The sequence below is a fragment of the Oncorhynchus gorbuscha genome, linkage group LG03 (assembly GCF_021184085.1).
Source record: "Oncorhynchus gorbuscha isolate QuinsamMale2020 ecotype Even-year linkage group LG03, OgorEven_v1.0, whole genome shotgun sequence".
In the NCBI taxonomy this organism is placed as follows: domain Eukaryota; kingdom Metazoa; phylum Chordata; class Actinopteri; order Salmoniformes; family Salmonidae; genus Oncorhynchus; species Oncorhynchus gorbuscha.
The window spans coordinates 30,426,717-30,440,639 of NC_060175.1; the positions used below are offsets into that span (position 1 = coordinate 30,426,717).

Sequence of the window (13,923 nt, forward strand, 5' to 3'; positions counted from 1 at the left end):
GGGTGATTTCCTGCTCCCTGATTGGTTTAAGCAGTGGTGTTGCTGTGGCAGCTCCGAACTTTAGCAGCCCACAAGTATCATGCATGAAAGCACATGGCTCTCGTCATAGGCTCTTCTGACCTCAAGTATTTAGCTAAACTTGGTTTCTCTGTTGTTCATAAGCCATTGCAATGAGATCAGAGTAGGTTTACATCATAAAGGAAACCAGGACAGTTTTTTTGTTGACTGTCATGACTAATTTGCACAACTATGTCTTAGATGAAAAAAGTAATTGCATACATATATTCTGAACAAAAAACTATTTTTTAAAGTGCTGGTCCCATGTTTCATGAGCTGAAACTTTTTTTCATTTAATTAAGCAAGTCAGTTAAGAACACATTCTTATTTACATTGACAGCCTACACCGGCCAAACCCGGACGACGCTGGGCCAATTGTGCGCCGCCCTATGGGACTCCCAATCACGACTCCCAATCACGGCTCCCAATCACGGCCGGTTGTGGATTTGAACCAGGGTGTCTGTAGTGACGCCTCTAGCACTGAGATGCAGTGCCTTATGCGCCACTCGAGATTCCAGACATTTGCCATACTCACAAGCTTACAAGGGCTATAGTACCCCTAACAAAGACAATTTCCCACAATGACAAAATGGAAAGGGTGCCTAAGTATGATTCCCAATCAGAGACAACGATAGACAGCTGTCCCTGATTGAACCTATAAGGGAGGCCCCGGACTGGGGAACCTTGTTGCTGGCCCCGGACTGGGGACCCTCGTTGCTGGCCCCGGACTGGGGACCGTCGCTGGAGGCTCCGGACTGGGGACCGTTGCTGGAGGCTCCGGACTGGGGACCGTCGCTGGAGGCTCCGGACTGGGGACCGTCGCTGGAGGCTCCGGACTGGGGACCGTCGCCGGTGGCTCCCTGCCATGGATCATCACTAGAGGCTTCGTGCCATGGATCATCACTGGAGGCTTTGTTCGCGCAGCAGGCACAGGACTCACCAGACTGGGGAGACACACAGGAGGCGTAGAGTTGAAAACAGTACTGAAAAGAGGACACACCACAACTGAATAATCCAATCCACATCTGTGGTGAGGGAGAAAATGGCCCCCCTGGAATGGCCCCTAAGATCATAACACACACACACACAGATCTAAGCCTAACATGTTTGGGCTGTTGGAAGAAAAGAGCAGATGAATACAGCTGGAGGTCCTGCTTGTGTTTGATGGAAACAGATAGCTTGGCCATCAAACCCAGCAGGTTACTGCTCCAGAACTAGAAACGCATTTTACTTATGTGGGACGACACTCAATACGCAACCTGATAAAAGTTATTGTGTTTCAAGAATAATTCATTTGATATAACATTTCAGTTTTATGTACATTGACTGTACCTAACTCAATCCTCACTTGAAATAATGTACCAGTACCACTGTCAGTCAATCACTGTCAAGTAATTTAACACAAGTATTACACAGTTCATACTATCAGTCTTTCTTTAAAAATCATCTCATGGCGATATGTTTATATGGTTTCCAGACACCTCACAGTGTGAACACAATGTTATCACAGTGTGGTTGTGGTTGCTGTTGTGGTTCCCTGAACTGAGCACACATCACAAAAGCACCCTATCAAGGCTTATAGTGTCTGCTTCCCCCTAGTGTCTTGCTCCTAACAGTGCATCCAGTGTTAACTCTTTCTGAGTGGACAGCCTTTGTCTACGCTCAGTAGACTGTTCACACGCCAGTACTCTCTTGAAGAAGTAGATTTTTCCATTGGTCCAGGTAAAGGCTGCATCAGGGCTGGAGGGCACCCCATTGATGAGGTTAGACAAGGGTTTGGGGTACACGTTGAGGTTACTGGAGTGCAGCTCATCCCACTGCCAATACCCTGTACTCTGAGGAGACGGACAACAGAGGACAAAGATGATTAGTACAAATGTTTTTTTTTTAAGGTTGTTATTTGGCATATTCATCACATTCAAGTGGGTAAAAATGCTAAAAGGCTTCAGTTGTTATCATGAATCTATTATCACAACTTACTGAAACCATACATCTCAATTGTCATTTGTAACAATGTTGAGTTTACTGGTTAAAAAGTATAGACATAATTGTGCTGTGTTGTGTTCAACTACCTTGAAAAACACCAGCTTCTTATTCTTCTCTAAGTACAAAGCGGCATCAATATTAGGTGCGAGGCGTTTGAGCTCTTTGGGATACCTGTACACCAGTTTTCTCCTGGACTATCTCCACACTATATCACCTGTGGTCAGAACCAGTTTTGGTGAGTAGGCTGAAATGAAGTGAGATTAACAGTAACACATTCTGGGCCGGATCACTGTCAATCACTGTCAAGTAATTTAACACAAGTATTACACAGTTCATACTATTAGTCTTTCTTTAAAAATCATCTCACTTTACCTAATTTGTTCATCAAAAACATTATACTTTTTAAAGTCGAGAAAATATTGTACCTTTAAAAAAGTATGTTTTGTTGGTTCTCTGAGAGTAAACAGCTGTTTTCAGGTTCCCAGGCAGTCCCATCCACAGCCGGTCGATCTTCATGGGTGCATTGTACCCCGTGTCAGAGACCGTCCACACATAATCACCACTGAAGGCAAATGTCTTCCTCCATGGACCTGATGAGAAAGAGGGGCATGAAATAGAACACTGAAGGTCCAATCAGAGTGTGATGTCAACCTGTCATATCCCATCTTCAGTTCCAATAAAGAGAGTAAAATAAGGTTAGTCGGCTTTATCAGAGTAAGAAATATTGCTTCAATCTTTCTTGACTAGTGGAAGGCAAAACTTGGTGAGGCAAAAATAAGCATTTCCAAAGGAGACTGCTCTTGAATGTATATCGCTGGCCAGTATTGTGCACAGACAGTTTACCCAACATGATGGCATCTAGCCTGGCGGTGAAGGGGTCTGGGATGTCTCCCTCAGCATCAGGGAGGCTGTCTGTGGGGAGTGTCACTGTTGGCTCAACTGGAACACTTGTACCACGTTTACCTAAAACAGACATAATTGGTGGAAGGGATTAGACTTAAGAGGATAAAAGCATTATATGTGACATTTGAGCCCTATTGTAATAATAAAGTATTCTGATAAGGAGGTACTACTATGTATGGAAAGCCAGCAGGTCAGAAAATCCTCAGGTCAAACTCAGGCTCCACTTACCATACATAGCTTGGATGCCTTTTACGTCTACGTCGTCGGGATGCAGAAGGAAGTTGCTACGGTAACCAGTGTAAAGAGGGGCTATCAGAGTACTTCTGTATTGCGAGTGGTCTAAGCCCAGGGCATGGCCTATCTCATGGGCAGCGATGATACGTAGTTTAATGCCATAGAACATGCCCTCGGTCCAAAACTCATCCTAGTCAAAATGAACAATCCCCGACTGTGGGTGTTCAGCATGGGCCAGCACGTGACCTACAGATTTAAAATATTTTATATTCTTTTATATTCCAATGGCAATTAGGGTTACTCCTACTGTGTGTGTGTTAGGCTATTGTTACTCCAACCCAATCGTATCCGGCCCACAGGCAGACGCACCCCTCCCGTCAAAAGGCACGGCACAAGTGGCATCTTCCGTGTGGAATGAGATCCTGATGTCGGCTCGTCCATACTCAACCTCTCGGAAGCTCAGGGGAGCCACATCGTTCCAATACTTCAAATGCAGAGCGGATGGCCCTCTTTGTCTCACTCTTCGGCACGTCTGGAGTGTAGTTGTAGATGCACCAGGTCAGGCTTCTCTTGCGCCCGTAGCCTACAGTAGAGACAAAAAAAACATGCATTTTACTACAAACACGTCTAGACGAGAAACTACAAGTGTGTAAATGAAGTTTATTTTTATTAGATGAGGATTATTATTATCATTTAATGTGCATAGTGTCTCCCTAGGTTTTAAGAACTGACCAACCATCTGGGAAACAGTGGTCCATCCCACCCCCACATATAATAGACCTCTCCCTTACCTCACCTCGCTCATCAACTCATCCCTGACCGCTGGCTACGTCCCTTCCGTCTTCAAGAGAGCGAGAGTTGCACCCCTTCTGAAAAAACCTACACTCGATCCCTCCGATGTCAACAATTACAGACCAGTATCCCTTCTTTCTTTTCTCTCCAAAACTCTTGAACGTGCCGTCCTTGGCCAGCTCTCCCGCTATCTCTCTCTGAATGACCTTCTTGATCCAAATCAGTCAGGTTTCAAGACTAGTCATTCAACTGAGACTGCTCTCCTCTGTATCACGGAGGCGCTCCGCACTGCTAAAGCTAACTCTCTCTCCTCTGCTCTCATCCTTCTAGATCTATCGGCTGCCTTCGATACTGTGAACCATCAGATCCTCCTCTCCACCCTCTCCGAGTTGGGCATCTCCGGCGCGGCCCACGCTTGGATTGCGTCCTACCTGACAGGTCGCTCCTACCAGGTGGCGTGGCGAGAATCTGTCTCCTCACCACGCGCTCTCACCACTGGTGTCCCCCAGGGCTCTGTTCTTGGCCCTCTCCTATTCTCGCTATACACCAAGTCACTTGGCTCTGTCATAACCTCACATGGTCTCTCTTATCATTGCTATGCAGACGACACACAATTAATCTTCTCCTTTCCCCCTTCTGATGACCAGGTGGCGAATCGCATCTCTGCATGTCTGGCAGACATATCAGTGTGGATGACGGATCACCACCTCAAGCTGAACCTCGGCAAGACGGAGCTGCTCTTCCTCCCGGGGAAGGACTGCCCGTTCCATGATCTCGCCATCACGGTTGACAACTCCATTGTGTCCTCCTCCCAGAGCGCCAAGAACCTTGGCGTGATCCTGGACAACACCCTGTCGTTCTCAACCAACATCAAGGCGGTGGCCCGTTCCTGTAGGTTCATGCTCTACAACATCCGCAGAGTACGACCCTGCCTCACACAGGAAGCGGCGCAGGTCCTAATCCAGGCACTTGTCATCTCCCGTCTGGATTACTGCAACTCGCTGTTGGCTGGGCTCCCTGCCTGTGCCATTAAACCCCTTCAACTCATCCAGAACGCCGCAGCCCGTCTGGTGTTCAACCTTCCCAAGTTCTCTCACGTCACCCCGCTCCTCCGTTCTCTCCACTGGCTTCCAGTTGAAGCTCGCATCCGCTACAAGACCATGGTGCTTGCCTACGGAGCTGTGAGGGGAACGGCACCTCAGTACCTCCAGGCTCTGATCAGGCCCTACACCCAAACAAGGGCACTGCGTTCATCCACCTCTGGCCTGCTCGCCTCCCTACCACTGAGGAAGTACAGCTCCCGCTCAGCCCAGTCAAAACTGTTCGCTGCCCTGGCCCCCCAATGGTGGAACAAACTCCCTCACGACGCCAGGACAGCGGAGTCAATCACCACCTTCCGGAGACACCTGAAACCCCACCTCTTTAAGGAATACCTAGGATAGGATAAGTAATCCCTCTCACCCCCCTTAAGTTTTAGATGCACTATTGTAAAGTGACTGTTCCACTGGATGTCATAAGGTGAATGCACCAATTTGTAAGTCGCTCTGGATAAGAGCGTCTGCTAAATGACTTAAATGTAAATGTAAATGTAATATCCTGTCCACATGTTTTCACTCATCCAGCACTCTGTACTTGAGGGTTTGTTGATTGAAGGGGTCCTCTATGCCACAGCGAGACTGTCTCACCATCTCTAGGGTGGCCTTGTCGATCACTCCAGTGACAGGAAGGTCTGTTACCCTCTGGAACACCCTCGGGAAAGGAAGGACTGAAAGCTCCAATAGCAGATACAGCATGTGTGTAGTGTAAATGTAAGGCAAGGAAACATTTCCTTCCAATGGGAAATGTTATGCTAAAGAATTGCATTGATTGTAGTACATGTATCAATGTGACTTGCAAAAAGCTATACAATAGAGCTGTGTTTGGATCTGTATTCATAAAGGGGGAATTTAGAGTAAGTGTGTTCAGATTTGTTGTGTTGGGGAAGAGGAATCACACATTGCCATGAAGAATTACACATGTAAGTTGTTGTTGTGTTCATAGAATGTAGTTTGTGTTGCTGTGGATCTACTTTACCTGAGTGCCTCAATTACATCTTCTTTCTGGAAGCCCTGGTTCTGAGGATCCAGTGAAGTGTGCAGATAGCCATACTTCATCAGGTATGCCTGGTAACACAATAATCACAGTGGGATACAAGGGTTAATTTTAGAAGTTTCAAAGTAATATTATTCACCTCTAACATTATGAATGACAACAGCCACAAGAGAAACCAATGCTGATTCAGTTGCAGTCTACCAGAAAGACTGTAAAAGCCACAGGTTGTACATGTGGCACTTTGCATCATACAATGGGTATTGGGGCGGCAGGGTAGCTTAGTGGTTAGAGCGTTGGACTAGTAACCAGAAGGTTCACCAATTACTTTGCAGACAGAGTTCAGTGTGTCAAATCGGAGGGCATGTTGTCCGGTCCTCTGGCAGTCTCTATGGGGGTGCCACAGGGTTCAATTCTCGGGCCGACTCTTTTCTCTGTGTATATCAATGATGTTGCTCTTGCTGCGGGCGTTTCCCTGATCCACCTCTACGCAGACGACACCATTCTGTACACTTTCGGCCCGTCATTGGACACTGTGCTATCTAACCTCCAATCGAGCTTCAATGCCATACAACACTCCTTCCGTGGCCTCCAACTGCTCTTAAACGCTAGTAAAACCAAATGCATGCTTTTCAACCGATCGCTGCCTGCACCCGCTTGCCCGACTAGCATCACCACACTGGATGGTTCCGACCTTGAATATGTGGACACCTATAAGTACCTAGGTGTCTGGCTAGACTGCAAACTCTCCTTCCAGACCCATATCAAACATCTCCAATCGAAAATCAAATCAAGAGTCGGCTTTCTATTCCGCAACAAAGCCTCCTTCACTCACGCTGCCAAGCTTACCCTAGTAAAACTGACTATCCTACCGATCCTCGACTTCGGCGATGTCATCTACAAAATTGCTTCCAACACTCTTCTCAGCAAACTGGATGCAGTTTATCACAGTGCCATCCATTTTGTCACTAAAGCACCTTATACTACCCACCACTGCGACTTGTATGCTCTATTCGGCTGGCCCTCGCTACATATTCATCGCCAGACCCACTGGCTCCAGGTCATCTACAAGGCCATGCTAGGCAAAGCTCCGCCTTATCTCAGCTCACTGGTCACGATGGCAACACCCATCCGTAGCACGCGCTCCAGCAGGTGTATCTCATTGATCATCCCTAAAGCCAACACCTCATTCGGCCGCCTTTCGTTCCAGTACTCTGCTGCCTGTGACTGGAACGAATTGCAAAAATCGCTGAAGTTGGAGACTTTTATCTCCCTCACCAACTTCAAACATCAGCTATCTGAGCAGCTAACCGATCGCTGCAGCTGTACATAATCTATTGGTAAATAGCCCACCCATTTTCACCTACCTCATCCCCACAGTTTTTATTTATTTACTTTTCTGCTCTTTTGCACACCAATATCTCTACCTGTACATGATCATCTGATCATTTATCACTCCAGTGTTAATCTGCAATATTGTAATTATTCGCCTACCTCCTCATGCCTTTTGCACACATTGTATATAGACTCCCCTTTTTTCTCTACTGTGTTATTGACTTGTTAATTGTTTACTCCATGTGTAACTCTGTGTTGTCTGTTCACACTGCTATGCTTTATCTTGGCCAGGTCGCAGTTGCAAATGAGAACCTGTTCTCAACTAGCCTACCTGGCTGGTTAAATAAAGGTGATATAAAAATAAAAATTTTTAAAAAGGTTGCAAGTTCAAATCCCCGAGCTGACAAGGTACAAATCTGTCGTTCTGCCCCTGAACAGGCAATTAACCCACTGTTCCTAGGCCGTCATTGAAAATAAGAATTTGTTCTTAACTGACTTGCCTAGTTAAATAAAGGTAAAATAAAAATAAATAAAAAAATAAAATAAAAAACATGGTCCAGTTCAGATAAAGTTTGTATTATGACAATAATGCACAGTATTCAGAAGTTGCACTGCAATTAAAATAATGGAGAAAGATACACTGCTATAAAAGCCTCCACTCTTCTGGGTAGGCTTTCCATTAGATGTTGGAACATTGCTGTGGGGACTTGCTTCCATTCAGCCACAAGTGCATTAGTGATGTTGGGCACTAATATTGGGCCATTAGGCCTGGCTCGCAGTCAGTATTCCAATTCATCCCAAAGGTGTTCGATGTGGTTGAGGTCAGGACTCTGTGCAGGCCAGTCGAGTTCTTCCACACCGATCTCGACAAATCATTTCTGTATGGGCCTCGCCTTGTGCACGGGGGCATTGTCATGCTGAAACAGGAAAGGGCCTTCCCCAAACTTTTTCCACAAAGTTGGAAGCACAGAATCGTCTAAAATGGCATTGTATGCTACAGCGTTAAGATTTCCCTCCACTGGAACTAAGGGTCCTAGCCCGAACCATAAAAAACAGCCCTGGACTATGCATTGGGGCAGGTATCGTTCTCCTGGTCCGTTGGACTGCCGGATGATGAATCACGCTTTCCACTGCTCCAGAGTCTAATGGTGGCGAGTTTTACACCACTCCAGCAAACGCTTGGCATTGCGTATGGTTATCTTAGACCTGTGTGTGGCTGCTCAGCCATGTAAACCGATTTCATGAAGCTCAAGGCCAAACAGTTCTTGTGCTGACGTTGCTTCCAGAGGCAGTTTGGAACTCAGTAGTGAGTGTTGCAACTGAGGACAGACGGTTTTTACGTGCTACGCACTTCATCACTCAGTGGTCCCGTTTTGTGAGCTTGTTTGACCTACGACTTTGCGACTGAGTCTTGTTGCTCCTAGACGTTTCCACTTCACAATGTCAGCACTTACAGTTGACTGGGGCAGCTCTAGCAGGGCAGAAATTTGACGGACTGACTTGTTAGAAAGGTGGCATCCTATTCTGGTGCCATGTTGAAAGTCACTGAGTTCTTCAGTGAGGCCATTCTACTGCCAATGTTTGACTATGGAAATTGCATGGCTGTGTGCTTGATTTGTGAATGGCTGATATAGCCGAATCCACTTATTTGAAAGGGTGTCCACATACTTTTGTATATATAGTGTATATTATAATACATTTGAAAGAAGCTGGTAAATTCCTACCGTTGCTTCAGTGACCTCCATCCTCCTGTCCATCACTCCTGTCATTACGCACTGCACAATAGCCATGAACACTGTCATCTGCTGAAGGTCACCCATTTTGCCAAAGTTCTACACAGGTAAAACAGCTGTAAATGTTAGGAAAGCCAAGCAAATATGAGATTCGTAACAGACTTTGCAGGATGCTCTTGTCTTAAATACTTTGAAAAAGTTCTTATACGTTGTTGAACAGATTATAAGGTACTGTACATTTGCTGCAGTTTGGTGGGTCCAGCGACCACTGTTGGCGACTGGCGAGGTATGAATTCAAGCAAAGAGTGATGAATTTAAAGGGGTGTGGCCCTGCTGGCACTGCTCCTCAACCCACAACCCAACCCCTCCCCGTTTCTCAAATGGTTGTTCAGTACAGAACCGTTTTTGTTTAATTGAACATTCCAGAAAGTAAAAACTTACTGAACGTAAACCAGGTGATATAGCGCTCCTTATTTGGCAATGGTCTTGTTAAGTGTAGTTTTCCTATATATTTTGCATGATGCTTCCTTGACTAGACGTTACACAAAATGTAAAAGGCAGTAAGGCACATTTCCACATATGACCAAATTCTACGTTTTTGCTTACCGTTTTATACACATCTACAGTGTCTTCAGAAAGTATTCACACCCTTTGACTTTTTCAAAATGTTGTTGTGTTACAGTCTGAAATTTAAATGGATTCAACTGACATGTCTTGGTCACTGGCTTACACACAATAACCCATTATTTCAACGTGGAATTATGTTTTTATCAAAAATTGCAATTGAAAAACAAAATAAAAATGTGAAATATGTTGAGTCAATATGAATTCAATCCCTTTGTTATGGCAAGCCTAAATAAGTTCAGGAGTAAAATGTGCTTAACAAGTCACATAATAAATTGCATTTAACATTATTTTTTTAAGACTACTGAAATGTAATTGTTCAGGTTTTTGGACCAATCGCGGATTGACTGCTCCAAAGCGGATTTTTGACCACAGATGAAAGGAGTGTTTTGAGTGCAATTACATGCACATTTACACATTTCGATAGGTTGCATAGAAAATAGATTGCCTGCTAGGGTGTGTTGCCATTTAACTATCTTGTGTCGATAAAAACAGTTGGACGTAATGACGTCACACCTTTTCCCTAAAACCTACAGTGTGTCTACATTTTTTTGATGTTGATGGGTTGATGTTTCCGTTACCCATTTAGGCAAATTGCGTAATAAATTGGCAACAGCAGTATGGCCTCCCACCGATCTGATTCATGTCTCAGGTAGCCCGTGAAAGCCAGCATGGATAGAATGTTATAATTGCCTAACATATCGCCAAGAATCTGGGCTAGGAAAGTCAGGACAAAATAGATTTTGCAGGCAGTAGGTTAGGCATTTAGAATAAATTGTGGAGTGGCGTTTATAGTTACGTGATCACATCACGTGCCCCGCATACATTCCGCAATCATCCTTTATTGTGAAAACTAAATTGCCGTCATAATTTGTCGCATTAATGAACTTTCTACGAAATAAAAATCCACCAGTCAAACAATTGTTTTTTAAATCTGTATAAAATATATCCTATATATGCCGTTTCCATTACATATGTCACAATAATATTTTGGCGGGCGGCATTGCTTTTGTCAAATAAATCTGGTTCAATGGAAACCTGAATAAATCTGGGTAATTGGAAACCTGAATAAAGCTTAGTCAATGGAAACCTGAATAAAGCTTAGTCAATGGAAACCTGAATAAATCTGGGTAATTGGAAACCTGAATAAAGCTTAGTCAATGGAAACCTGAATAAATCTGGGTCAATGGAAACCTGAATAAATCTGGGTCAATGGAAACCTGAATAAATCTGGGTAATTGGAAACCTGAATAAAGCTTAGTCAATGGAAACCTGAATAAATCTGGGTCAATGGAAACCTGAATAAATCTGGGTCAATGGAAACCTGCCTAGTGTTTGATCGTGCAGTGCTGTTTCACCTTGCTCTCGTGCGCCATCTAATGCAAGTTCGATTTTTGAACCAGATTTGATTCCATACAGTTGCTTCATAGATCAATGTGAGTTCTTATCTCACATTGGGCAGATATAAATTTTCTCTCTCCAAATCCTTTATTTACAATATTCATCCCATGCCCACACCCATCTCATTCTGAAAAGTGAAAGCATACCTGTGAGTGATCCCCCTGAAAACCAATCTGTGAGTTAATTTGACCATTGGAAAAATTGTTACTGCAACGGGGGTTGGATTGAACTTTGCCCTTTATCTTCATTTTCAAGGTGATGATTACACTTTTCTTTCCAACACAATAAAACATTTCATCATTTTTTTGTGTCCCATGGGGGATTTGAATATACAACACAAGTGGCAATAGATGCAATACACATAATTGTATTATCAGACCGTACCAATGGACTTCTGGTAAATATGCTTTTGTGAGCAATGTTGGGATCGGGTACAACTATGTTTACCCACCTCCAAAATGAATATTTATGAGCAATTCCCCCCATCCACAACTTCTCACCTGAATACATGTTTTGAACATTTGCTGGGCAAAGGCTGAAATTGGGGTTGTGAGAGTTACCATTTAAACATTGTATGTTTGAACTACAGACTTCTGTTGTACAATTAGATGAGTCTATTCTTCTGCATCTATAGATACCAACCATTCATCTGTGTGATTAACAGGGGCTGAACTAGAGCGGTGTTTGTGAGACAAGGACAGCTCCCGAAGGGGCATGGGGCTGGGTCTTTTTACAAAAACGTCTGTAGAATCCGAATGGTTTGAGCTACAAACTACATAAAGCTATCTATGAAAAACTGAGCCTTGTGTTTTTCTCTATGATGCTCCCTAGCTACACAAGAGTCGTTACAAGGTAAGGAGTTCTTCTACATAGTTGTGCATAGAAAATCCCTTGACATAGTGACTTTAAAACTGTAATAAGTAAACATAGTTAATGTCACAAACTCTACACAGTTGTCACTGACTAGTTGGACATTAATTTCCCCATGAGCAAACAATTTATGTACTTATAGCATTCATATAAATTAATTTTTATCAGGTTCTTGCTTTGGCTGACCTTCTTTAAAAATGTACATGTGTCAATAAACTCATGGATTAAACTGTTGATGTCAAATTGTTTTGTGTTTAACTTGTATCCCTGGTTGTCCTGAAAAGAAAATTGTAAAACACTTCATTGTGAGGCTAAATATAAGGGCTGGACAACAAGTAAGATAAATGAAAAGACGATTTCTGCTTGGGTCTCGGGACTGATAGGGTTAACAAAGATATCTATTCACAATTTATCTGTTTGGTCAGCCTGTAGGCTTCCAAGAGAAAGAGTCATACGTATTGAGTATGCAGGGTGAATCTAAGTACAATGTCATCAACTCAATCATGATTGCATTCTACAGCTGTTTGTAGGGACATTTATCTCATGTATCTGTTTGATGCCTATGGGGGTGCTGTGTCAATCCCCATCCATGATTAACAAGGAAGTGAATCACATTGAATCGGGTTTGCTTTCTCAGCTACCAAAAAAAATTAAATACATTTTCCTTCAACCCCACAGTGGTTAAAACAACACCAAACTTCAAAAAAGCATGTATCTAGTCTTGGTACCTGAAATGTATATCCTTGCTTCTCTTCCCCTTGAGTATGTGTGTATTTTTTGTATTTATTACACCTTTATTTAACCAGGTAGGCTAGTTGAGAACAAGTTCTCATTTACAACTGCGACCTGGCCAAGATAAAGCATAGCAGTTTGAACAGACAACAACAGAGTTACACATGGAGTAAACAATAAACAAGTCAATAACACAGTAGGAAAAAAAAGAGTCTATACACATTGTGTGCAAAAGCCATGAGGAGGTAGGCGAATAATTACAATTTAGCAAAGGGTCCTTCATGGAACCAAAAAGGGTTCTTCAAAGGGTCCTCCTAAGGGAACAGGCGAAGAGCCATTTCAGGTTCTAGATATCACCTGTTTTTCTGTTTTTTTCTTCTTTCAACTTTACCGCTAGTCAAACTATCCTACGGTGCTAGCGTGGAACCATTAAGGGTTCTCCTGTAACCAAAAAGGGTTCTCCTATGGGAACAGCCAAATAACCCTTTTTTCTAAGAGTGTAGCTGGCTCCCATGTCTATTTACTGAAGCACACATCGCTTAGTTGTACAATAGCCTAACAAGACAGAGGTGTGAAAACACTGTGTGTGGGGATGGAAAGAGGCATGCTAGTCTATTTTATTGTCGTGTGCCATGCTGGAATAGTTATGCTGGTACCAGTGGAGTTATGTGGTAGCACATGTATAATGGGGCCGACTGGGATGGAGAAGTTGTCAGCCATCATTAAGGTCCACTCTAACATATACTGTACCTCTTCCAAATCACTGTTATCAGCTTTACAAGCTGCAAACAGTGGGGACACTGGGGTGGAGAGGAGGCTTTGTGTGGTTTTGGCATGGTCCAGTCTTCACGGGGAGTGTTTGTGGTGATGTGAGTACTTGAGGTCATGCAAGCAGAAAAGCTACTCCTTTCAATTAAGATTGAGTCATTTTGTCCACCAGCCGGCTCTATCTTGCCTGGGCATGAGGTTAGATTCTGGTAAATGTGTGTGATGGTGAATATTCTGTCTGGAGAAAAAATCTGACCTTATCATGAGTGGGTCTGCATACCCACATCCACGCAGTCAGAGCCGACCCTAGCCTTTTGGGGGCCCTAAAATGTTGTTTTGCTGACATTCGCTAATTGAGTGAATGTCAGTGACTGACATAACAAGAGAAGAACTGCTGATG

The 13,923-nt window shown here is 43.8% G+C and overlaps 1 pseudogene; it reads right to left on the reverse strand.

Annotated features, from left to right (window-relative positions):
- Positions 1-1,539: 1,539 nt before the first annotated feature.
- On the reverse strand, positions 1,540-9,215 carry LOC124016802 (annotated as a pseudogene).
- Between the last annotated feature and the right edge of the window lie 4,708 nt (positions 9,216-13,923).